We start from the raw sequence: 27,187 nt of genomic DNA, 5'->3' as shown, positions 1-27,187 counted from the left end.
AATTTACTTTGGGATAGAGGTCCAGTAGCCAACTTGAATTCTGGCCTGCTTGAGCCCTTCTTCAAGAGTTTATAGCAGAGAAGGTGTGTGTTTTTGAACAAGGACAAACTTTTTTCTTTAGGCATCTACATTTCATACCTCTTGGCTGCAACACATATAGGAAAAAATTGCCAAAACCCATCCATGCCTGAGAACAGAATCACCTCCAAATACCAAGGCAAATGTACACAGTATTAATGCACATTACCTTTCAGGGTTTATTTATGCACAGTGAAGAGTTATGAAAACTTTTAATTTCAGTTGCCACTTTCATTAATATAAAAATCTGTAGCAGTATTATTTACTTCATTTTGGCTTCCCCCCACTTGAAACCACAATTCCCATTATATATATCTTGGCACGCAGAGATTCTGGCTTTACAATTTTTATGTCCTGTTTGTGTTCTTTCATTTTGCTGCCAGACTTCCTATTTGCTTATATGGGCCACCCTCCTCCATTTCACTTCTAATTACTCTATGACATATGACAATTACCAGGTGCTGATGAAATGCCTTGGACTCTGAGAGACAAATCCTAAATTTTAATATTGTAAAAGTAACACAAATAACAATAAGAAAATAGGCAACTAATAAATCAGAGAAGTGAAGCTGCCCAAAATGTCCAGAATCAGGATGAGATTTCTGACAGGTCACAAGTGTAAGGGAAATGCACTATACTGTGAAGTATACTAATGAGCCATGTTGAATCTTTTTTCTCATGCCATGGTCAACAGAGAATAAATATTTTGCAAGCCACTTGGATGGCAATACTTGTTTCCTCACCGAAGAAATCACAATGAAAAAGATACTTGGTGGAAAAAGTGCTGAAAACAGAAATGAAACAAGTGCTTTGTTAATGGAAGTAGTAATTTTTATGCTACAGAGGAACAGTCCTGTTCCAACTTACCAGAATATAAAACAAGAAAACCTTAAAGTAAGACTTTGATTTAATATATTCAGAACACACCAGAAACAAATAATGACCTAATATTGTGTTTTATTGAGGAAATTGAAGATCCCAAATACTTGAGGATCCCAAGCTGGAAAGTGCTGAGGGTTTCCAGGGTATTTCTGGAACTCTACCAGCACAATACTTCCAGCAGCAAATATGCTCGTTTCTAGCGAGAGTGATTTTTCCTTATGCTGAGTTATTTAGTCTTCTTATTAATATATTCAAGATAGCCTGAGCTTCAGCTATATATTTTCTTTGTTATTATTATGGTTTTAGACACACAACACTTACAGCTCATCCAAGCAGCACTTTATACACGTAAAGATCATGAAGTGCAACAACACACTAAACAAAAATACTGTAGTTCAGAGACTAAGCAACCACAGGTATACATATGGTCACATGATCCTCAAGGTGCATTGATTTTCATTATTTGTATGACAGATCATGGAAACTATGGAAATATAAAATAATTTGGTTTAGATCATTGTTTCCAGTAGAGTAAAATGGAAAGGAACAATTAGAGCCTTGACTTTGCCAAACACTAATCTTCACAAAAAGGGACAAAAAAAAAAAGTTATTTTCTATAAGCAACATGATACAGTATGTGATATATTTACAGCAGGATGTGAATGTTTGAGGCTATAAGTTTGTAATGAGGAGATCATTTCTCCTTCTCCACTGATATAATATTTCAAACAGTGGATTATAATTTTTGGATAGTGTACAAAATGTACAAAATGCAAAGACTGATGACATAAGTTGCTTCAACTATGGTTTCATTTAATAGGCCCTAGCTGTATTTTTTTTAATATATATAACTATAAGCTAGTTCAGCTTATAGAAAATTTACCCCATTAGCAGTTTGATGACTTTATAAATGAGCTATTGTGCTTTTGTTAGTGTGTCCTGTCTTTGCGAGTGTACCTATCTATCTATACACACAAATATATATTTTTTTATCTTAGAACACTCATTGTTTTAAACTTTAATCATGGAAAAAAACTGTAAAGTGCTAGCAGTTTCAAAAGTTTTCCTCAGTGCTGCAGAAATAAAATCAGAAAAGTTATGGCAGTGTTTAGCAGGGATCAAGTGCTTAAAGGTACAGTTTTCCATTTGCTGTGTTAATTCTTTGAAATATAGTTTCTCGACCAATCAATTTAAATACCCCAGAAAAAAAAAAAATAGGAGGATGCCAGTTCAAGGGTTAAAATGAAGAGCAGAAAGAGATGACTCTGGTTTGATTCCTCCTTGTTCGTATCCATCATCTACACAGAGACTACCAGCCTGTAGTGCTTACTTCCCATTGTACATCAGAACATACTATGAACGCATACCTTTGCTTTTGGTGCTCCATCCAGTTCTCATGCACTCTGGACAACTTTATCCAGGGCACTTCTAGAAGCTTGCTCAAAAACTTGTGCATTTATGTTTCAGCCTGCCCTATGTTCCATATGAAAATACATAGGACTTTCATTGGGAACCCAGTTTGGTTCCTAATGAGAACTGTTGACCTGTCAAAACTACCCATGCATATCTAAAACAAGACCACAGGGCTTGAGAAAGTCCTGTGTGTTGAGAAAGCCTCAATGCTCTAATACATGTGGGCAATCTCGTATGCAATGGTGTCTCAGAGAACAGAATAGGTTTACTTAGGTTTATTCTCCCTTTTAAAAAGATCACAGACTTACTTCCATTCTATTCTTATCCAAGTATTCTGGTGCCTTTTTAGCAAACTCTAGCTACTGAAGTTATTCTTTTGAGAATCTCAGCTTTCATGAGAATAAAGACTATGCCTCCACAGGTTGTAAGAGTTGGAGGAAACAGCTTGAAATCCTAGGGCAGATATTTTGAAAGTCCTACAATGTCTACATCAATTTCATTAATTGAAGGACTGCTCACACTTAGTGAGCAATGCTCAGGCTGAGTTAATTGTTGATTTGTAAATTCTTTTTTGCACCATGCTCGTTCTGTACACTTTTTAACCTGAGGCAGACTGAATGTTTCCTGTTGACCCAGAAGAAGAGTTGCTTTAAAGCAGTCCTTCGCACCTTCCAAACAATGCACAATCGTAAAGAAAAGATGAGGGAAGGATGGAAATCTAGACATGTCTGTATCTCAGAGCTTAATTTCCTGGACATTTTTGAAACAGGAGGAGTAAGAAATAGCTTGATATTACGGAAAAGTTAGAGAGAAGAAAATTAACTGTTAAAATAAATGGAAAAGTGGTTTAATATACAGTATAAACTGAAAAAGTTTAATCTGTGGGAACAGTAAATACTGAATTATTAAAATTCAAGGTTCTTAACAAAGAATTTAAGAAAATTTTCCCACCTTCTGCCATGTGTACTTCAAGGTTTTGGGGTTTTGCCATCATAAAAATAAGTTTTCTATTTTCTTTTGGCCTTGTTTTCCTAATGATTAGAGAATTTATTTCCTCTGAGTTAACCCAAAGGTAATCAAGATCTCTCACAAAATATCTGGCAGAACTTAACCATTACCCTACAGTCCAGCCCATACCTGTCTTTTCCTGCTTTTTATAACTGATCTTAAGAAAAAGGAACACAAGATGTTTCACAAAATCATGAGTAGCACATTGCTTTAGTGTATTTACAAATTAAATTCTTCGCACCTAACATTTCCTCCTATGCATCTTATCAGACAGCAGTGTACTAAGGTCCTGAACCAGTGACATGGCACAGTGAAGAGAGAGACTTGAGCTGGGGAAGCAGCTCTGTTCCGAGGCCCTGGAGTAATGGGGATAGGAGTGTATAAAAAGCAGTTTGGTTGGGGGGTGGAACAAGGGGCGTTAAGAAGCAGATGCTCTCAATCTCCAAAGGAAAGCTGCTGTAATCATTATACAGCATTCTCTCAGTCAATCCAAGGCTTTACAGGGAAACAAACAAACAAACAAACCCCAACAACCAACAAAAATCTTTTAGCTCAGTGCAGAAATGTAAGAGTATTGTCAAACTTGATAGGCAGGAGTCTATTACATGAAAAATTATTATTCAAGTTTAAAGTAAAGCTTTGTTTAGGTTTTAATGAAAGCAACAGAATTTTAACAACAGAAGTTCTGTTCTTTCTCTTTTTTTCTCCCTTTCCACATCCAGTTCCTCTGCCCCTGCACCTGCTTCCAGTTTTGGCTTCTTGGCAGTGATACTTAAAGAGACATCAGCTGGCAGTGGCAAACTGTTAAAAGCTCCCCTGCAATGAAGCTTTGCAAATGCCAGCCATTTATTCACTGGTGCATGCCAGCTTAACACAAGGTTTCTTTCCCTCTCTCGTCTCTGCTCTCAGATTTCACTTCCAAACAACAGTAAGAAATCTGAGTCATGGCCTAGCTGTTTGAGTATCCATTAAATGTGGTCATTTCTATTTGTTGTTGTCGTAATATTTTGATCCAAAGGGAGTTGCACGGAATTTCAACTATAGCACTGTTTCTTCTTTGCAGACATAGCTGTTGGACCACAAGTTTTGTTCTGTTTTAATGTTTTGTCCTTTTTAACAGATGGTGGGATAGCTAAGCTGCTGAGATCTTGGAGTTATTTTGTTGCCTTTGTAATTTTCCTCTTCTGTTTTTCCACATCCAGAATGCTACCCTGGAAAAAGAAATATAGAAGAAGAAAACAGTGTGGCAAACAGCTTAAGTATTCAAACAAGCAGGCTGTTCCCATGCTGCCTTGGAGATCACAATTCAGTCTGATCTCAAGTGCCCCAATGTAAATTTAGAGCTATTAACAACAACAGATTTCATTAGACTGACTCCAGGATTCTATGTGTGGTAGGATAAAAAATTGGCCGCAATAGGACATTTTTCAATTCACTGCATCTTTTCAGCAGAGAGTGAGAAAGTGCCACAGATGTGCAAGAATTGCACAGTATATTTTCCGTGGAAATTTAAGGCTTACCTTTTTTGTGTGTTGTCTGAAGGTTCTTCCTAAGCCATCTGGGAGATAAGGAATGTGATTTTCACAGTCTGAACTACTGAAGATTTCCCTGTGTTCCAAACCCTTTCTACAGATAGTTCTGAGTGGGAAAGAATTGCCCCAGTGCTTTTAATCTGGATAGGTTAAAAAATAAAATTTTGCTGCAGCAGCGTTTTGGCCTGGGGCAGGAACCAGAAGCGTTATGGACATGTTGTTGTCATGTTCTCTTTCAATAAGGACTGACCCTATTCCCATTTATTGAAAGATTTTTACTGACTTTCATCAAGGTTGAACCAAGAACTTCTGCAAAAGGGTTAACAAAAGCAGTGTACTCTAACATTTGGACTGAAGAAAAGTGATGTTGCAGAAGAGTTGCAATAAAACCATGAAGGATAAAAGCAGTGTTGAGGGTGGGGGAACAGCTCAGATAGGTAGAGCCAGTGTGAGCCATAGCCTGTTCCAGACACTTAGCTAGATTTATAGTTCTTTACTAAGCTATGAAAAAGCTTAGATGCAATCAATACAATGTGGGTGAGGAACAGACACATTATAGTCAATGGAAGACTAAAACAACTACATCCGAGTACCTGCTTATCCACATTTGTGTTTGAAGAACTGTGACTCTAAGACTGTTGCCTTGAAACCAGATGTGCAGGAAAAACGTAACATGTTTTAACCCTGGATGCTAATGTTTATATGCCTACTGCAGTAATTTACAAGATCTTCTATTTTATGTTAATGTCAGTCATTCAGCTAGAAATTAATGACAGGGTTTGGGTTACACTATCAGGATGAAGGTCCATGAACATAACAGCCAGTTTGCAGGCAAAGAAGTCACTGAGCTTTGGTAAGTACATTTACAGCTAAAACCAATATGGCCCTTGCATCAATGCAGGCACTCCCTGCTGCCCAGAGTGATAGTACAAAGTGATTTGGTGGGAGTTCCTTCTCTGAAGGATCAATTACCTCAGAGTGAAAGAACAAATAAAACTGAAAAGCTTGGAAAAAAAGACACGCATGAAGCTTGACCCACAGAGAATGGAAATAAGAACAAATTTAAACAGCTTTTTGTATGAAGTGAAAAGGATTTGGAGTTGTGAGTGAATAGCTACCTGCTGCTTGATATCTCCTTGTTCAGGGAAGAAAAGGAATTTCTATCTTCTTTGCAAATAATAAAGACATCTGGCTCCATACCACAGAACAACCTCCAATAACCTGATTTTTGGCTAAGTGCTTGGGTCACGAGAGAGGTAGGATGAGATCTTTAAACATATTTCTGCTTGCAGCTTTGATTTTGAACCCAAATCCATAGTCCATTAACCCTAAAATTACAAGGTGACAGAGAAAAAGGAGGCAGAAAGTACACCTAACTGCAAGTGTTGGCAAACATCATATGATCCTTTAAATGAGATAGAGCAGAAATGTTCTAGCACCATTTTCACTTGCATGTGTTTCAGAGCTATAGCTGCCCCAGAAGAGTGCAGGAGTAAGTACAACATTCTCCTGGTTTTGGAAAGTTGATTTTGTAACATAGATGAAACAGATAATTCTCTTGCTGTCTCCGAAAAGGAAGAATAGATTTCATAACAAAGTATGGGCTTGGCTCAGGTTTGGCATTGTACCAAAAGCACTTTGTCATGTGTTGGGTGTCCTAGATAAACTCCAAATAGAGTTTCTTGAAGCATGGAAACCTTTGCAAATGCAGAGGCAATGCAATCCTAAAAATAGACTGATTTTGTAATGAAATATTTTCTTTATTCTAGCTCAGAAGAGCTTCAAATGTTGAGTGGAAATTACAGGCCTCTGAAACCCTGTGAACAGATGACTTGAAAAGAACTTCTACAAGTCCTATGTGGACCACATTCCTCAAATTCACACTATTTTGATATTTTCTGCCCATAACCTTAGCAGGGTTTATGCTCCTAACTACTTCTAATCTCACAGTGCAACAGTTCCTATTGCCCCATTAAGCCCACTGCTGAACTCATGTCTATCTGCAGTACCTCTGGTGAGGTTGAGAAATCAAGCTCTCTAATAACAGTTCTAATAGTAATATCCCTTTCAATAATAGTGCAGGACATGCTTGCAGGCCTAAACTATTTATGCTGTCATGATAACAGACTACAGCAGTTTGGCTACATCGCTTCTCTTTTATTTTTTAAATTAAAAATAAAGCATCATACATTGAAGTTTGCCCCTTAGGCTGCATGTACAATCAATCTCATCCAAGTCCCAGTCTAAAATAGCTATAATATCTGTATGCCTGAAAATAAGGTCTTTCCTACCTAGTGACTAACCTAGATTCTTTTACTGCAATAAAGCAGAGTACAGCTGAAGGTAAAAACATCTTTGGTAGATAGAACACAGTTTTTGTTAATGTCAGCTAACCGTAATGAAACTAAGCAGAATTTTTCTGGTAAAATCCTCTAGGCTTGAAAAGTCAAAAAAGAGCAAGCAGTCAGTTAGGCTTCAGTGCCTATGACAGGCTAAAGAAGGGAAAAATTTCAATAAATACAAATTTATTAATAAATGAGAGAGACCATACAAGCACAATCCACAATAAAATGACAAGGCAATGAAAAGTTATTATCCATTGTCATGATTTTGGTCTCATACTGTATGTATGGGACATGTAGAATTACTTAGCAGGAAAACAAAAATCAGACACACACATACTCTTACATTTGTATATGTACAAATTATTCATATGCATATATATGTACAAATTGCTGGCAAAAGTTTTGAAAAATTTTAAAAATACTTTAAAAAAAACAATCTTATCTCTTTTATTACTCAGGGTATTACTGCATTGGGTGAGTCAGTTATCCAGGGCTTCCCATTTCTTCACTTCAGTTAACATATAAAAAATATAAACAAAATTCTGCACCATGGGTTTGAATGCAATGAAAAATTTGGAAGACATGTTGAGTCTTTAATCCTCAAGTGTTACATTTGGCTGAAGAAAAAGACAGAGAACCTTGAGCCAGATCGGCTTTCAGAGTAACACTGAGGTCCCAAAATGCTTTGGAATAGAGGGAATCTGTACTAACAGTTAACATTACTCGATAATAACACTTTATATCTGAACAGCAGTGCACAAGAAGAGTGGAGGTTAAAGGAATCAGCACGTATAGAATTATTCTTCATTTGTCACTGTTTGCTCAAAATCAGATGCCTTCATGCAGGTAAAACCCAAGAACATTAGGAAGGGACAATGAAGGCTCAAACAATCACTCAGAAAAGCAGCATCAAGGTAAGAGATTAGAAAAACCTGAAAACACATCTGTAACACTACCAAATTTTGTAAAATAAAACAATATTTGGAAAACAAAATTTTCACAAAGCAGGGAAGATTTAACTAAGACAGAACATTTATCAGTTTCTAGATCCTCAGTGAAGTTACTTAACCCAGAAGTAATACCTACATTTCAGTGAATATCAACAGAATTAGGGTTCCTCTTTAATTCTTGATCAAATTCCAACATAAATGGCAATATTTCATCCAAAATCTTATTACGGTTTGAATCTATACGCTGTGTTATTCACTTCTCCCAAAATGGAAGTCAGGGTTAACTGGACAGTGCTAAACAGATGGCACATTTCAGCCTAGAGGTGGTTACACTTCAGAACTGGCTTAAAAGTGGAACATGATGCTTTCTGCAATGTTTATATTTAAACTGGTGATTTTAAGAAGGCTCATGAGAATATACAATTGTGAGATGCCCTTCCAGGGACCTAGCTGGTCACTGTCTATGGGTACTAAGTTGCTCAGATAGTTTGGCAATAGATACATCACTAATATTTACAAAGTAATCAGCATGTTGATTAATCACATTCCAAATTTGCAAGCAAGAACATGTTGATTTCATTCCAGATACATTCATAATATTTATTTTGCCTGTGTATTCAACCTACATTGATAACCGTCCCACATTCACAATGTCCTTCATCCTGAAGAGCTTTAAAGTAATTTACAACTCCAGAACAACTCAGTCTGAGGGGAGCCACACAAACAGGTCTCCCATTTTCTGCATGCAGATGAGGAGTGGGGATGATGTCAGCCAGCTGTAAAGTGTTTTTTCATCTCTGAGACTCTGAAGACGTATGTATGCTGGATGTGATGGTCATGCATGGGGAGAGTGTAATGAGAACCCATGTTCCTTTCCTACAGTATCTACAGAGAATTCACTGCAGTTCAGGCTGCATGGGGTTCCAGATGCAGCCCTGTCCTGATTTTCAGCATATGTCCCTTTCCCCCCAACACTCAGAGCTACTTTTGCAATTGTTCTTCCAACCAGAAAGGCAGACTAGAACAGCAAGTCTTCTTCAAACTGCTACCAGTGTGGCACACTATATCCACTGGGAGCACTCCTCTCCTTCCATAGAGGTGGGGCCTCATAGGCAGAAATGGGGCCATTTCCACCCTCTCATTCTTCTTAAGAATAAACATAGAGATATGAAAAACAGGACACACAGCTTTCAGTAGCTCCTTGCTAGATCTCCTGCTCACATACCTGCTCACACTGGTTGTTATTAGTTTTCCAGATCTATGACTGTAACCCTTAAAAAAAAAGAGTCTATATCTGGCATTATAAAAAGCTTATGCCCTTTAAAAGTGGCTTATGGCCTCTGTAAAACCTCACTTCAGACATGGTTGGATGCTCAAGGCATTTCATGTTCCCTTTGGTTTTTCCTCCTCTGGGAAGTAACAGAGGCTGCAAAACACTAACATCATACTTTTCATGCAGTATTTTGAAAGAAAAATGTATCACCTTTTTTACTATGGTCCAAGGATCATCTTCCTTTAAGAGGTGTTTTATGCAGATTTCTGAATCGTTGCATTTCTGTGTCAGACATGGACCAATCCACATTTTTTTATTTAAAATTTAACTTTCAAGTACAGTTGAAAGTTTAGTTCAGTTCAGTGATAAACAATCGATCATTTTTTCATGTAACTAAAACAAACTAATGTTCACAGACCAAATGCTCCTTTAATCAAAATCTCTCTCTGTACGTGGGTTGCCTTTTCTGTGTTTATTACATGCAGTGAAAAGACACTGTTATTTATTCCAATTTCTTTTCCATCTGAGCACTTCAGAGAATTTGAATTCTAGTGTCTCATTTGTGGTTGATATTTTCTGATGCAGTACTGTCCACTGAAAGAAGAACAAGCTTGTCTTCTTTAAAAAACCCATACATTTATATATATATATTTGTATGTGTATATATATACACACATACCCACAATCATAAACTGACCTATAGGAAAGCTTGACTTATGTGACATATGGAAAAACATAGGTTCACAAGGAGGTAGAAATTGAAACAAAGTCTGATTCTACCGCAATTAAAATAGCTTGCCTCAATCTTTACTGCAATTTAATAGCTAAAGTAACACAGAAAATCTGGACTATACCCATAAGTACCATATTGTAAAAGAATAGCCAACAAAAGGTATTACTAATAAATAACCATGGACTCATTTCCACCTAGTTACTCTACCGTAAGTTTGGAGTGACTCCGTTAAAATGAAAAGAGGCTCACAAAGCATCAGATCAGAATGTGGCTCGGAATCTGGTATTTGTAGCTCTTTTCATAAGATCCTAGAAATAATCTCTACTTCATTTACACCAAAATATACTTCCAGTGTCTACAGATCTTGGCTTTCCTTTCCTTGCTTGTATCCAATCAAAGGGTATCACCTCAGAAAGCCTCAATGTCTTTCAGTTCCTGTTCCCAGCACTGGCTGGATCATGCTACAGAATTCTACATGCTCAGAGGACCCGCCAGCTACAGATAGTACCTCGCTCAGTGAGGGGAGTGCCACTGTTCTCTGAGTGCTTTTCTTGGGTTAGATTTGGAAGGGCAATATGGATCTCAGAAACCTGTAAATGGGGGAAGTAAGATTGGTAGACACAAGCCAGCACAGAGGAAGGGAGATGGAAAATTCCTCCAAGAATTCTCCTTTTTTTTCCTCACTTTGATATCTCAGTTGAATTTCTTTCCTTCATTATATGTAATCATGGTTTGCATATTGGTTTGTCTCTTACATACACTCCTTACAGGGGAAGATTTACTTCTAGGGGGACAGGACTAAAACACTTGACTTTATTCCATTAATGTGTAAAGCCTGATCAGAAATCCACTGACACCCATGGAAAAAATTCCCACTGACTTCAGCGAGCTCTAGACAGGCCGAAGTCTGCTCTTTTGAACAGTCAGTTCACATTTACCATCATGCCCAGGATCATATACTCAATCCCCCATCGCTTTGTTTGAATTGTGTGTGTAGAATAGAGTTCAGCATGGGATATCACTTCAACAGAGCACAATAGAGGACATGAAAAAATCCACAGCCATCCGCTAGTAAAAACATATCCCTATGTGAGGCCCCATAGGTTAGTCTAGTTTTCTGACTGAAGAAGTGAGGCATTATGCACTGTGTTAACTGGAATAGAGCATATGCAATCTCTTTTAAAGTTGTTTTTCAGAAAATTTTACTGACATGAATGCTAAGCTCAGAATCTGAATAAACTGATGAGCAATAGGCTGTATTTTATGGTACTTTTAAATTATCCACAAAGTGCTCTATCTATAAACATGGCCACAGACACAGTAATACAGTATGTCCAGAAGGAAAGCTACACTCAACCTGAAAATAAAACAAAGGAAAGGGAAGGGAAATCTAATATATGGGACCTGAACAAGCCATTACCTTCCATAAACATGGATAAACTTCCACCAAAATTACTGATATCTGAGCAGGAAAAGCTTGGCTTTTTTAAACTCATCTCACAAATAGGCTATGAAACTCTTTACAAAGATTAAACCAGTCATGAAAACAACCGAACTTTATTATATTTGGGTCACCTGAACTATAATTTTAAGCTCATTATCACTGTTATCTGCAGAAAACTCTCTCTTGCTCCCTTTTCCAGTTGCAGGAAACTGTGCTTGGAAAAAATAACTGGATGGGGGGCAAAGTGCTCTTTTCCCTGACAGCCTGGGAAATACTCCTGACACCTGTTGCATCCAAGAAACAGAATGTGGTTAAAGTCTCTGCCTCCTTCACATCCCCACTTACCCCTCCTCCCTTACCATTTATAGTGCAAGTTCCAGACACTTGTTAAATGTATCAGTTTGAAATGTTAAACTTTTTTTTTTCTATTATCAAACATCCTGGTTGGTGAGGACCTTCATCCTTCCAGTGACAAGGGAGACAGTCAGAGGAGAGGAACAAGTCTCTGAACAGCCACACTTTGGCATATGCAGAAACAAAGAGCCATCTGTGCATTCACTGCCTGTTCATATATATATTTTTTTTAATATTTTATATATTTATATATTTTATTTAATCTGTTGTTTGTAAGTACATTGGATAGTGCTTCAGGCAGGCAAACAATCATTTCAGATGTTGGGAAAAGGTGATGTGAAAAATTACTGGAAGGGATTGTAAAGGGATAGGTGGATAGGTAGGAGACAGAGGACAAGGGGTAGAAGAGAGACAGCCTGGAGAGGTGAGACAAGGACAGTAAGTCTTCATGGAACTGACTACTTCATTGGGAGAAGCTGGAGAAATGCCATGGCATCCCAGAGCAACACATTTGTCTTGAGGACCTCTTGGTTATAAAGGTTTTCTTCTTTTTTTCTTTACCCCCACTCCGCACATATACCCCCTTCTGGATACTTTCTTTTAGCAAAGGAGCAGGCATGTAATGTCAATTTTCACACCACTCTGCAGCTCTTTTTCTAAAGGCGGGATTCCTCTAGAAATGAAATCTTATATCTGTATGTGCACTCAGAAACACAAATACATCTTCCCTAGCCAGACACAAAGAAGTTACTTCAGTTTCCAGCTTTACACCCCCCCATCCACGCCTCTGTGTCCTGTGCCTGCATTCTGGCATTTCCTTAGTTGCTTTATTTCGGTTTCCTCCAGAGACATAATGAAATTCAGAACACTCAGTAAGTAAAACCAAAATAATGCTCATTCTTTTCTCTTCCTTGTTCTTTTCTCTTTCACCTTGCTCACGGTGTTCTTATGGACAGCCTGTGCGTCTTGTTTATGCACATCCTCTTTTGCAGCAAGCGAGAGCTGCTGCTCAGCTAAGCTGTTTGAATATTGAATGACTTTTCATCTCTCCCTCCTCCCTCTTTTGCCATCTCCTCCTCTTTTTTCCCCTTTTCCCTCCTTTTCTGCATTCACCATAGCGAAAAAAAAGGAAAAAGAAAAAAGGAAAAAAAAAAAAAGATGCCTTTGGGATTCCTTAAGTCTTTGTTGGCAGAATTCCTTGTTTGTGTTGCAGGTGTGCAGGAGACCTCCTCTGTGTCGTCGCCACAGCAACCTGCCTGTCTAATCTGCTGAATATAAAAAAGAAACAGACAGAGAAAAGCCATCCACCCCCTTCTGCTCCATCCATGAGCCCAAAAGAAGGATATCGTTTCCAAGCATTCCTCATAATTCCCCAGCCATTGCCCAGGCAACAGCCACAAGGAGCTGGCGGGCCCTGTGGAGAGAAAGCAGTCCCTGTCTGGAGTTCATTGCACCACCAGCACCAAACACCTCCCTCCCCCGCCTCATGATTCTCCATTCTCCTTCTTCCCCCTGCACAAATGTTGCATGCACGTGCATGCACACACACACTTGCATATGCAGAGCTTAGACCCAAGCATGTCACTCATGCCTTCCCCCCTACAGTAGGTCAGACCATGAGAACATGCATTTCATCACCCTTGACTTCGCGTGACCTTCTGTTCCCAGAACACACACCGGGAGAGGCCAACAGAACATTTCAAAACTGTCATCACCCGAATATTTATTCTAAAATGACCCCATGTCCCTTCTATTGTGTCTCTTTTAATGATTCACTGTTGCCAATAGCAGGGTAAATGTTAGATCTAACTTTGTAAAGTTCAGCCTCCCATAGGAAAAATCTAAGAAGTTTTACATTACACAGTAATTGTTGAGCTCATACGGCTCAGCAGCCAGATACTATAGTGATAGATACTTCAGAAATGCCAGCTGGGAACTCAGCATAAGTGTTCGGAAGAGATTATAAAAAGAGGGGTTTGGAAACCTTTGAAGATATTTAAATCTCCAGTCACCTTTCAGATGGGCTGTGTTGCTAGAAGTGTGTATATCAGCTAGAGAAAGGACTGGTGAGAGAATTCCCCTTATCAAAACTCGTGACTTAAAAAGCAGTCCCTTGCAGTTTCAGTTATGACAGCTGTTTCTGGGATATGAAGAGGTTCTTCAGAGCTGTGGGCTCTCCATCCCCTGCATCCAGCAGTGAAAGCTCTCATTTATCTTCCCACCATCATGTTGATGCAGCTGGGTTTGACACTGCTTACCTCAGCACTTTTTTTTTTGTTAAAAGACAGAAGGCCTACTTGTGATCCCAGCCTTTTCCTATCAAATGACACCCAGCTAGTTGTTTTGGTGACTTATTTACTGGCACTCACCCAGTAAAAACAAAAATGAACGTTCACAACTAATAAATCCTTCAGTCCAGATAGCTTCAGCTACATTAGTAGGATTACATCAAACTGTCCAGACTGATAACTGGCGCTCCCTGGGAACCTGAATACTAGCAAGTATAGGGGTGACGCCTATTGCATCCTTTATGCATTCACATGGGCTGTACTTTGATCATATAGTGTACAGGAGAGTTACATGCACAGTTCTAGAAAGGGGGTGTGGATTAAAAAAGTAGTTATCTTCTTCCCTCTTGCTTGTTGGATTTATTTGGACACGTTTAGTATAAACTAAACAGCAAAAGAGTATAAATAGACTGCATAGCATAAGAGCGTAAACTCTGCCAGAGAGACTAGGCAGACAGGAAGAGCATTTCCATCTTTCTCACCTACAGTGAAGGACACCATTTTACTGCAGACAAAAGGTCAAAAAAGTTTAGCTAATGCAATGCTGTGCTGTGCACTGCTGCATACAGGCTGAGGTCACTCCCCTCTGTAACATTATAGGAAGTAAAAACATTCCTTCAGTGCGCTGATGATAACATTATTTAGCATTGTATTCCTCTTTCTGATCACTGTAACTTCCTTATAGAGCTGAAGTATAATATTTCCATTGGTGACAGGGCTCTGCTTTCTAAACCTGTGACATAGCTCCATGTAAAATCTTTTCACATTGCAGCTCAGGAGGGATAGTGTTGAGCAATTCCTCTTACAGCAAAGACTGTTTCTACTAATTTGCAGACATGATTCATTTAACAATTCATTGAACAGCCCGGAGTGTGATAGACTAGGATGTAGGTCTCTGTCAGGCATGCCTTGGTTTAAAACAGGAAGCTAATTGTAGTTCATAAGAAAGTAACTATCTGAAACATATTCTAGCTTTTTTACTCTCTAGCAAGGTTTACCACTTCCTTCTGCTTCTTGTGAAAAAAACCCCAAGATTATACTGTGTACCAATTAAGTATTGGCATGGAAGTGACCTGTTCTCCATGCTTCATAAAGACAAACCAGAAAATCCACTGTTGTGCAGAGGAACTCTACCTTACAGTCCTAACATCTGCCTAGCAACAAAGTTTAAATGTTAGTTCTGCTCCCACAGAAAGCTCAGAAACATATGCATCTAGCAAAATGGTGGGGAGAAGAAATGAGGGGGCTGTTTGGTGATAAACTGTGTCTTCGAGAACAGCTGTGTGGGAGGTATGTAGATGAGGTTTTGTTGAAGGGGAAAGTACAGGAAGTACTGTAGCTCCGACACATGTTCTTAATGAAAAGTGCTTGATAAAGCAGGCATTCTGCCACCCTGTGACATCCACTCACAGCATCAAAACATGAAAGAGTTAAGAAGAGGGAAGGTATCATGGAAAGAAGGATGGTTCTACCATTAAGCTTGGCAGTCAGGAGGCAGCAATTCAATGTCAATAGCTGCCACAGGTTGCCTGCATGACCCTGGTCACGTCAAATCACTTAATCTTGTATTGACTCCATTTCCCATCTGCAACATAGGAACAATTCTTTGTCAGGCATTATTTATTTTCTCTTTAATTTATACCATAAATTTAGCCCTTTGTTTATTTAGACTTCAGGACAATGATTCATACTTAAGTATCTGCACAGTGCATTACAGATTGGAATTCTAATTTCCCATGGGATATTTACATAGGGCAGATATGTAAAAATTTAAGAGTAGGAAATCTGTTATTAGTGCAGCAGAAAAGAGGTACTGTCCTGTAATTAAAAATACAGTAAGTTGAGGAAGACACATTCCTTCAATGTGGAACAGCTAAAATGCTAACAAGTTGTGTGATTTCCAGAAATTTGGAAAATTGAAGTAAAGGTATGTATTACAGTACTGCAAAAGCAGAACCCCAACAATCTAAAACAAATCCATAGTAAATGAGTTAAAATTATTTCTTAAGAAAACTTTTTCTTAAATTTCTTTAACTTTCTTCTGCTTGTTCTAGTTTCAACTACTGAAAGACAACATTTAGGCTGTCTTTAAGACTCAGCTTCCTCTAGGTAAATCAGATGTTTGTTTTCTTTTAAGCAAAGGAAAAGTACTGATGTTTTAATAACCAAAAAAATAGAAAGATGTGTTTATCTCTGAAGATGAGCTGTTTACAGGATGTTGCCAACATGGCACTACACTCTTCAGGTGCTCAAAAGCTGCACGCTCTTCAAAGGAGAGGTGTTTGTACTCTAGGAACCACAGCGACTTCATACTTCTGCAGACGAGAGGTATGGATTTCTAATGCTAGATATTCAGTCCTGCTAAAAGAATTGGGTAAAAACTACCCCTAGGTTCTCTTTAACATGCCTGGTATGGTATTGTGAAAACGTCAGCATGTTTGCTGACCACTGCAGATGCCACTGCTATCTGGAAAAAGGGGGCGTATATTTTCAGCATCTGTCTCTGTTGTACAGATATCAATTTATATCTTTATTTTACTGGATATAGCAGGCTTATACAGCTGTCAGAAAGAAGAGACCTTATTCTACCTTTCTACTCCTTTATTATCCATGATATGGAAGAGCACAGATTCAAATCCTGCTTGCCTGTTACGAGATAAAGGAAACCATGGTTTCTATTACACTGACAGCACTCCATCCAGAAAAACGGAAAATATTATATTTTTTCTTTCATCCAGAATTCACTGCTTTTCAATTACATTCAGTGAGACTTCTATATAGATTAATGTGGAGCCAGGGAATAAGCCTGTTTAACAGCCACATCCTTATTCAACAAGTCCGTAGGCTGTAAGATCATTGTGTTCATCCAGGCTGACCTGCAGCACAACGCACACCATTAGACTTCCCTAATCAAGTTCCTTGATTAATTGCAACAGGTGATGTGCTTGGGCTGAGGATAGATGATTAAGCAGAACATTAACTTCTCCCTCGAAGACACATCTTCACAGTCTTCATCTAACTGGAAAACTAGCACTAACCAGTACATCAAATAGATAAATTTAGTCACCAAAGGAAGGATAGAAGCTTACAGTGCACTGGTGTTAAATAGAACGGCAATAACTCTCACAAAGCATATCTACCTTCGAAATTTCCTCAAAAGCAGCACGTTAGTTTTACAAATGTTTTGTTCCCCCACTTACTGCTCTCCCTTGCTGAGTGATATCCCCCTTCACTCTTTGCCTCTCCTCAATGTTTTGACTGTAGATTTAGTTCAGAACCTGCATGTAGTATTTCCGATCTAATCCAAGAGTTAATCAAGAGAGGGTTCACTCAAGGCCAAGTTCAGCCATACGTGTGAGTACCAGCTGGATTCTCTAAAGAAGCCCATGTATAATACTCTTGGGAACAAGCTGCTCCAGACTCCCATCAGCCTATCTGAACTTTACAGGACTGAATCAGCCCAGAAGGAATCTGTTTTATAGTGAACTTTGGAGGTAATTCCCTGCGCTTGGAGAAATATTTACAATAACCCAGGTCAGCAGAACTTAAGTGACACAAAAAAAAATAAAATAGTAGTACGTTAAATATTTCTGCTCTTTCTTTTTGTACATTGTGCTAGGAAGAACTATGATTTATACCTAGGTGTACTAAAATCACCAGTCATCAAATCTCTGCACCTAAATAAGTCACTGCACCTAAATAAATACTGACAGTGTACTTAAACGAGAACTATAATTCTGCACCTGCAGTTATTGGAAGTCAATGAAATGTCTGCATCAGCTGGAAGCTATTTTTTTCTATCAATCATAGGCAGACAGTGCTGCATTTTTGTCCTTAAGTGCTTATTCAGCAAAAACTTAGGTACAGGCAGCAAGAGATATATTTAGAGAGATTAGCAAAATGAAACATATAAGCAGAATTAAACAAGAAAATACAACACTACTTTATATATGTAAATTCTCAAGTAATTTTTTCAGAAAAATAAATTATACACATAAGGGGAGAAGACAGAATACTAAATATGTATTAATGCATGGCTAATAAGTATAAATGCACAAAATCAAAATCTTTCTTCAGTATGTAAAGCAAAAATAGTTTTTATCCAGTTTGCTAAGGAAATAGTAGGAATTTCTTTCTCATGTCAAATTAATAGAATAAATCAAGAACACAGTGTTTCAGCTTTCTTTTTTATTTCATTTTGTAGTTTTAAGTCTACAGAGATGGGTTGGCCAAATTCTAGAGACAAAAGTCTCTAACTGATATATAGAAAGAGTTCCTTACCATCTGTCACACAACAGTCCTCTGCTAAGATGTGCCTGCATTGTATTTCTCAGTTACTTTTTGCAGTGGGATACAGAACATACTTGTAGTTAAGGAATGTTTCAGACTTAAGGAAACTTGAAGTTCTTGGTCCAATGCCTCAGAACTCCTGTGTGGTCTTGGATGCTTTACTTGACCTCTTTGCATCCCGATTGTCCGTTTGTACCAGAGAGGGATAACAGACTTGGTCTCCCACCCTGGCTCTGTCTTTCCTAGTTAGACTATCAAGTCATCAGGAAAAGCATTTCACTGTTTGTTTGGATGGCCAATAAAATAGGGTCTTGATCCTAGTGAGGGCTGACAGACAATATAGCAGTTCATGTTATTATTACTATTATAATTATCATCATCCTCATTGCTATTACTAGTATGACTACATGACTGTTTAGTTGGACACCACTGAGTTGTTGCTTTCCCTGTGGAGACAAGTGCTTATTTCCCCTGCAACAATCCCTTTGACCTTATTATAACAGGTCTTAAGCTCACTTGACCCTGTTCATACCATTGAGATAACAAAGACCAACATTACTTAAAGGCTGGAAAACCCATGAATCTTGTTTGACATTTGCCAAGAAAGGCAGTAAAAACTATTGTAGGCAATCCCTAAAAAGCTTCCCAAGTCTTTTAGCAGACACTACAAATAGATATGAGCTACACTTCCTCCTGAAAGCTGCATTAAATATGTTACCCCATATTTTAGCATTTCTTTTTCTTACCAGCCTCACCAATGGAGAGGCAATGGATTGCAGAGCTTGGAAGTTCTGATTTTGAACCTGACCCATGAAAGTCAGTGTGGATTTTCCACAGGAGTAGATCAAAAGTAGTAAAAGAAAATGATAGGCTGGCAAGATGGTGCAAAGTTAGCAATCCATTCAACCTCCAGACTGAAAAGAGACGTAGGATAAACCTCTGTATGGATAATAGATAACATAAGGTATGCCATGCATTAGCCCTGATATATATCTCTATGCAGTCAACAGTAAGGTTAGACTTTGGACCTGCTTCTCAAAGAACTCAAAAACATTGTAAATACTATAGAAAAGCATAGTAATAACTAGCTTTTAGTCTGAACAATCGTATTCCATCTCAGGAGACAGCAGAGGAAAGCTGGGAGAAAGATGCTGAAATCTTGCTATGTCAAAGCAAAATGAAACCTTTCCCCTAAACAAAACTTTGTGATCGCTTATGCAAGCAGTCTAACAGTATAGAGGGCATACTGGCATAAGCAAACTGCCATATTCCCAAGGTTAGCCCATATTTAGGGCTGAGAGATAGAGACAAGTCAAGAGTATGAGCTTTTCCCCCAAAAATTTAGGTTTTTTCATGAAATGTAAAAACATTATTGTTCTCTGCTTTTCACCCTTCTGTCACCAAAACCACTTGCTAAGGCACATCAAATCTGTCATTTTCAAAGTGTATCTCTTTGGCAAAAAAATTCATGAAAAGACACTGTGCAACCATTTTCTCCAATTTTTGAATACAAATACTAAATGTTGAAATATATCTCTAATGTATTGGGTCAAAGTACATACCTAAAGACTTTTATCTTTAGTGATTTTTGACCTTTCAGCAATTATCTGACAAAAGGTGACACATGCAAGATGTAAGTTTTTCCAAAGTTAAATATCCCAGTGCTATTGGTATCCCTGAATGGTCAATATTCTGTATATCTTTACAGCACTGAAAGAGTACAAAATATTTTAAAGAGCTGAATTATTCTCCTTTATGCCCCTTATTTCATGCAGTAATTTAAAAGAGAGGCTGATATGGCTGCAAAAGTAATGCATAGCTCTGACTTAACCATTGCACAGTTGCTATAGACCAATGTCACACATTGCCTATCTATTGAGATATCTACAAAAACAAGCACTTCTTCCTAGTCCAACCACCAGTGTGTGGAAAATATAAGGTGATGCAGGCACAGAGAGGTTTTAGGGAGAAGCAGAATTTACTTACATAGAAACTAAAGTTTCTATGGCTTTTTATTATTACTATTATTTCAGCTAGTGATAATTTCCTGTTGGGTGGACTACATATACCTGCATGTGCTTTTGGAGTGAGTTTCACAAAAGTTGGTCTAGGATAAAGGAATATTTTATTAAAAACTAAATATGAAATCAGTATGTGTCTCAGAGCTTCTCCTGTGCTTCACCCTCCTGTGCTATTGTGGACTAATGAGGCTACTATAGAGGGCCACAGAAATGACTTTGTTGTCAAAGCCTGTGGCCAGACTAGGCCCTGAAACTGCTGATGGGTACTGCAGTCACATCAAAGCACTGAGTTGCTGTATTTCAAGAAAAAGAAGTACCCTTCCTCATGTCTACTGTAATGCTGTATGCTCTCTTGGTTTTCACTACATCTAACCATGGCAAGTTAAGGGCCCAGGTGCTGGCCTAACATTCACTGTCATCTGTTATTCCAAATATCCTACAATAGACTAGTCTGCCAAAGGGATTGGTCTTTGATTGTAGTTCCTGTTGTATTTGAACAGCAGCAAGGAGTAATCTGCTTTTTCAGTAACTAGAAGCACAGTGAGAAATATGAAGGGGTTGCTATATTTATGTCTCTAGTCAGAGGTCCTCTGCAACATAAATGTCACTCTCAAACACCAGCAGAATTTAGGCAGCATACCTTACCTTGCTTCCAACAGCTGCAAACTGGAATCCTTGTAGAATCTTGTCCATTAAAAGAAGGAGACAAGAAAAGCCCTTTATTTCTACACACACATTGTCTCCTTCACTTCAGCAAAATGTCTTCTGATTAAACAAAACGTGCTAAGACATGAAATCCATCACTTGCCTCAAATTCCCAAAGTGCATGTTCAACTAGTCTTCATTAAAAATAAAAGGAATACATACACTCATAAGCCCTTGTTTAGCTAACAATTGCAATCCTTTGAGCACAAGCATCTAAGTACCAAAATGTGTAAGTCATAAGTTCTTCTAGATCACAAAAATTTTATTAGCAACAGCATTTGATTCTGTGTTTGTAGTGATTTCCTTAGGCACTGTGTAATGGAGAATAGTTCTCTCTACTGTGAGCTGAATATGTGTTCCAAACCTGGCTTCTCAGAGGAAAGTCTTCATATCTTGACCAGGGAAACCAGAATTGCACTACTCAGTAGAAGTGAGGGGTGAAAACATTGCTCATTGCATTTGTGTTGACAAAGGATCAGACTGAAGAAAGGATGCTAAGTGAATACTTGAATTTAGGCTAATACATAAGAGAACTAAAGTTCCCCAGTTTTTCAAATATGAGCCCATCCATAACAGAATCTTCAAAACATATTCTGGAGCTGACCAAAGCCCAAACCTGGTACAGATTTTGAATGTAGGTCTCAAATCTAACCTCCTGTCACCTCCATTTAGCATGGAGCATTAATTTGAAAAGGTTTTCCCTGAATTTGGTATAAGTGCGATTTGTTTACTATTACGCAGATGGAGTTTTTGTTCATATTCAAGAAGAACGCTTGTGCTAAGGTTTGTCTTCATTACTACTCTTGCCCCTAGCTCTCTTTTCTTTCTTTGTGCTGAGTTATACTTCTCCCCAGTCACCAGAAGCAGAGCTAAAATAATAAATCTTTAAAAATAAATCAGATAAAATAACAAAATGTGCTCTATTTAAACAACCCACACCAACAGCAGTGTTCATTAATTAGATATAAACATGGATACTATTAAATCACAGCAGAGAAAGACAGGGAAAGAAAAATTGAATCATCTCACCTGCACTTTGTAATATTGTACGCTATTAAAACAGGAGATGTTCCACAGGCAAGTTTATACATTTCTGATTTGTTTGATATACTTTCTTGAATTATTACTGTGCTATCTATATAACTGTTGCTCTTGTGTGAATAATAGAAGAGGGGAAAAAAAGAAAAAACTGTAGTGATTTTATTCTTCCTTTACAACACTTAACAAGTGAAATGGGAACACGTTTTCTTCCCAAAGGTTAGTGACATAATACTGCAGTTTCATCATATATTCCTTAGTATCATTCTTCTGAAAAACTATAGTAGCACATTGCTGATATCTCCCATGCAGAACAATTCACAGCCTGTGCTCCCCTCTGAGAGTATGACAGCATTTGGAAAGTGGTTCAGCTTACTAAATTTAAAGTTAATGTTTGGCAGGTTCTATAGCACTCAAGTTTGGCAAGCAGAGTATAATGAACAAAGTGACACTATTTTTCATCATATTTAAAAATGTAATTCCCTGAAGATTAAAGGGTGCTGTGGGGAAAGAGGCCTTGCATTAGTTCTTGCCTTTTTGCAGGAGGATACCAGTTTATACAAATGGGCTCTGGTTTAATTAGTGTGGCAGTGGCCCCTGTTTTGACTCCGGGTTTTCATTGTGACTCCTTTTGCTGAAACTGCCACTAAAAGAAAATTCCAAATGAACTCAAAGAAAAGGAACCAGTCAGTTACTTTCCTTTGAATATGAGCTTTTCCAGACAGACTCTGAAGAGCTGTCCACAGGGGAGCAAGTTGTTGAGCTATTATTACTTGAATGGTTTTCAGCTCCATTGATGTCCCCCAAGGTTAACAAGGCAGTTCAGTTAAAAATAACCTTAAATACAAAGGGCAAGGGGTGGGGAATCCAATATTTAAAAAACAATGTCAAGAACTGGCTTGCACTGGGAGAGTCTAGGACATCCAAAGTTAAGACTAGAGCTCCATCTCTCAAATCAAACTGTTACGGAGGAAAAATAAAAGCACACTAGGACAAGTTAAGGTCAAACTGTAACAACTGTAGCTTTGATTTTCTGGCTTCAACAAGCCAATGCAGCACCCTTAATGCTCATAAGCAGAGGAAATATTAATATCATTGAATAGAAAGGCATAGATGTGTTATTTATGTACAAAGATTGTACTTTATAGTAAAAATCTCCAAAAAAACCATGCAAGAAAAAAAAGCTTTAGTGTCCATTATTCTGCAAAGTCCAGATACAGAGCGATAAACGGGACAGATGAGCCTTTTACAGCCCACAAAATTGCTGTCTTATGTCAATGGTACATTGCACCAGGCTCCAGTTTGAAGGGACACCTACAGGTGCATCTACACATTCTAAGAGTGAAAGTTATCAGTGAGTCTCAAATCTAGATAGTGCACGCAGTAAATGCACTCTCAACATAAATGTGCACCAGATCAAACTCTTCAGGTGCAGCTGCTGAGCTCATGGTGAGAGTCCTCAGGTGGTGCTTCTTACTGTGTAGATGCTAACTCTTTGACAAAAGCTGGTTTATTTCAGTGGTTTTCTTTGCAACACATGCTGAAATTACTTTGTACACACCCCTGTAAAAACAGTAGGTATATCCTTCCCCAGGGTGTCTGCAGTTATAAGCTGTATACTGCCTGTTCGCCACAGGTGTTAGCCACTTCCATTTACTAAGCCTGTCAAAGGTTTGAGAAGTACTAAGTGTCTGTGTTGAATAATAACAACATTATCTTATTTCAAATGCTACGAATAAGCAACACTATTATTTTTGGTAGACAAAACCATGAATCCAGCAGCCCCCAATTTTCTGGATATGCAGGGTGCATCAGTTGGAAGGATGAAGCCTGGTTTCAACAGGTATAGTGTTAGCCATAACCATGCCACATCACAGCTTCCACTGCGGCAGTTACTTACCAGGTTGAAGATTGTTCTACCCTAGTAATTTTCTCTGCTTCATTTAACCACATCATAAAGCTTCCTGTTCAAGGGCCACCCAATCTTGTACTCTGTTGTTAGCCCCTGTACACTGCCTCCCAGCTTGAATCCAAGCCCTTCTTTCAGCCATGCACGTGCTACTTTGCCCTTCCACAGCAAACCCCCAATATGCTTACCTCAGTCCTGCTGCTGGGATTTTTAGAGGGCTTCCTTCCAGAGTCATGGCTTCTGCTGTCCTTTACCAGTACCTCTCCTTTTACTGTCCTAGAGGGATATCAGAGCCCTCTGGCAGCCGAGACTTGCACAAGGAGTTATCACAGAATCCAGGATGGAGCCCAAGTCTACTGGAGCTGTGTACACACAGGGAGAAACAAGAGCAAGAAAGGCAGTAGTCCATGGGACTGGTTCTTCTTTCATTTTACTCCACTATAGTTCAAGAGTATTTCCGCTAAAATCACTTAAATGATTAAGTAAATCATATTTAACTCATACCATACTAAGTTTTGGGAGAGGTCAGTCTCTTGTTTCTGTGCTCCTGTTTTGTGTGCATGACAGAATGTTCTTGCAGGCTGCATCGGATGTTGTTGAATAAGTAGCTTTCTCTGTCTGAAAGCTTTCTGTCTATTATTAATGTCCTTCTTTCTGCACTTGATCATATGATAAAAAGTTGGCACTCTCCTGGGTGAAATGTATATTAATTTCTCTATGGATGATAAGAAAAAGGCAGCTAAGGCATAATTTATCACAGCAGATTAAGGCATAAGTATCCACTGACAATTCCTTTAGACATTACATTACATTTTCATCTTCCTTTTCTAGATTTCTTCATCATGTGAGTTCTCAACCAAAGTCCCTTCCAGAGTTTTCTAAAGGACTCAAGTGCATACAACAAACATACATAACATGAAAAATAGTGCTAAACATACTGCATGATTTCTCTTGTTCCGAAAAAATCATTCATTTCATCTTCTAGAGTCTCATTGATAAAATCCATTTCTTCTACCCTGCGAATCTACTCATCCTCACAATTTGTGTTGTCCCTCATTCCAGCAATAATATTTCTGCTTTAAATTACTAAGTACAGTAAAAATGGAAAGCATAGCTTGCTTCACTCACTAGCTGTTTGAGAAACTTTACAGGATCTCTTCAAATAGAAGCATGTTACAAAGACATTACTGTTTCAAGGATGAGCACCAATATACAACAAAATTTTATCTCTAGAATAATCACCACATTGTAGAGCATAAAAAATGCACTATCTGGGGAATTTTTTGCGAGGATATGACACTGAGTTGGCCATAGGCACTGAATGGCCTTTATTATCAACAAGTGTGCAGTGCTTTAGTCATGAATTTGCTGCACATACACAAAACACAATTTCTACTGGTCATAATACATTAAAATCAAATGCTTTTTTCAGCAGAACACTCAGAAGATACTAATCTATTAAAACAATTCCCATTCTGAATTTTCTTTTTTTTTTTTTTTTTTTTTATCTTGTCCTCGTTTCAGCTGGGGTAGAGTTAAATTTCTTGATAATAGCTAGTATGGGCCTTTGTTTTGGATTTGTGCTGAAAACAGTGGTGATAATGTGGAGGTGTTTTAGCTGCTGCTAAGTAGCACTTACACTGGTCAAGTACTTTTTCAGCTCACAGTGGTCTGCTGGGTGCACAAGAAGCTGGGAGGGGACACAGCGGGACAGCTGACCCAAACTGACCAAAGGGATATTCCATACCATACGACATCATGCTCAGCATATAGAGCTGGGGGAATAAAAAGGAAGAGAGGACATTTGGAGTGCTAATGTTTGTCTTCCCAAGTAACGGTCATGCTTGATGGAGCCCTGCTTTCCTGGAGACGGCTGAACACCTGCCTGCCCATGGGAAGCAGTGAATGAATTCCTTGTTTTGCTTTGCTTCCACGCGCAGCTTTTGCTTTACCTATTAAACTGTCTTTATCTCAACCCATGAGCTGCCTCACTTCTACTGTTCTGATTCTCTCCCCCATCCCACCAGGGGGGAGTGAGCAAGCAGCTGCGTGGTGCTTGGTTGCTGACTGGGGCTAAACCACGAAAACTACACATGGGCGTAGAGCTCTTTGAAAAAGAACACTGCAAAACTTGGTGTATAAACAGAGAAAATGGGTGGTGTTTCTTTTCTATTCTGTTCTACTTAGGTAAAACTAATTGATTGAACTCAAGCATTCATTAAGATTTCTCCTTCAAGCAGAGAGATGGCAAGGAAAATTTCAGCCACTATCTCAATGTACATTAAAAGTACATTAAGGTCAATTTTATAGTGATACTTTCAAAGACAGCTTTTTTGCCTCCATCCAGAGAAACTGGTTTTTTTGGTTTGTTTTTTTTTTTTTCCCCACAGGATGTTCATACCTCTCATTATATTCTGCTCATTCTTAACCTTTTTTATAACTCCCCAAACCAAAAACTCCCCCTGTATTTAAAACAGAAAGTTAAAAAATTTAAGCTTTCTAAGCTACCTGGGTAGACTCTAACCATATTAGAAATTAATATGGTCCTCAGTACCATAGATATGAACATCTCTCTGTGTTATATACCTCATGATCTAGCACAGGTTAATGATTTGCCAAAGTGTGCTGTTGCTGATTTATAAATGGGGACATTATACCTGTACAGATTAAGCTACCTGTCCAAGCTCACAAAGGATGCTTGCAGTAGCATAAAGATTTCAACCCAGATCTTGCAAAATGCAGAACAATGTCTTAACTGAAAGGACCATCGTTACCTTTACTCTGATTAAAGTAGAAGGATCTATATACAAACAAGCTTGTTCTGCTCTTAGATCACAAAATGCCTTCAGCAGCCTTTCCTCCACAAAAAAAAACCATCCATACATCTTTTAAATTTTGACTAACACTCAAAACTTTTCATTTTA

At 38.3% G+C, this 27,187-nt stretch overlaps 1 long non-coding RNA gene across 1 annotated transcript in view; it reads right to left on the bottom strand.

The window, feature by feature from the left end:
• Positions 1-666: 666 nt before the first annotated feature.
• LOC142050017 (uncharacterized) overlaps positions 667-27,187 on the bottom strand; it is a 140,935-nt gene continuing 114,414 nt past the window's right edge. The window contains exons 3-4 of the long non-coding RNA XR_012657888.1: positions 24,452-24,625; positions 667-4,592 (exon numbers count right to left, since the gene is read on the bottom strand). This is a non-coding gene — a long non-coding RNA (uncharacterized LOC142050017). The remainder of the gene's footprint in view (positions 4,593-24,451; positions 24,626-27,187) is intronic.

The sequence above is a fragment of the Phalacrocorax aristotelis genome, chromosome Z (genome assembly GCF_949628215.1).
Source record: "Phalacrocorax aristotelis chromosome Z, bGulAri2.1, whole genome shotgun sequence".
Taxonomy (NCBI): Eukaryota; Metazoa; Chordata; class Aves; order Suliformes; family Phalacrocoracidae; genus Phalacrocorax; species Phalacrocorax aristotelis.
Note: the sequence above shows the minus strand (reverse complement) of the source record. Positions and strands in the feature narration are given on the sequence as shown.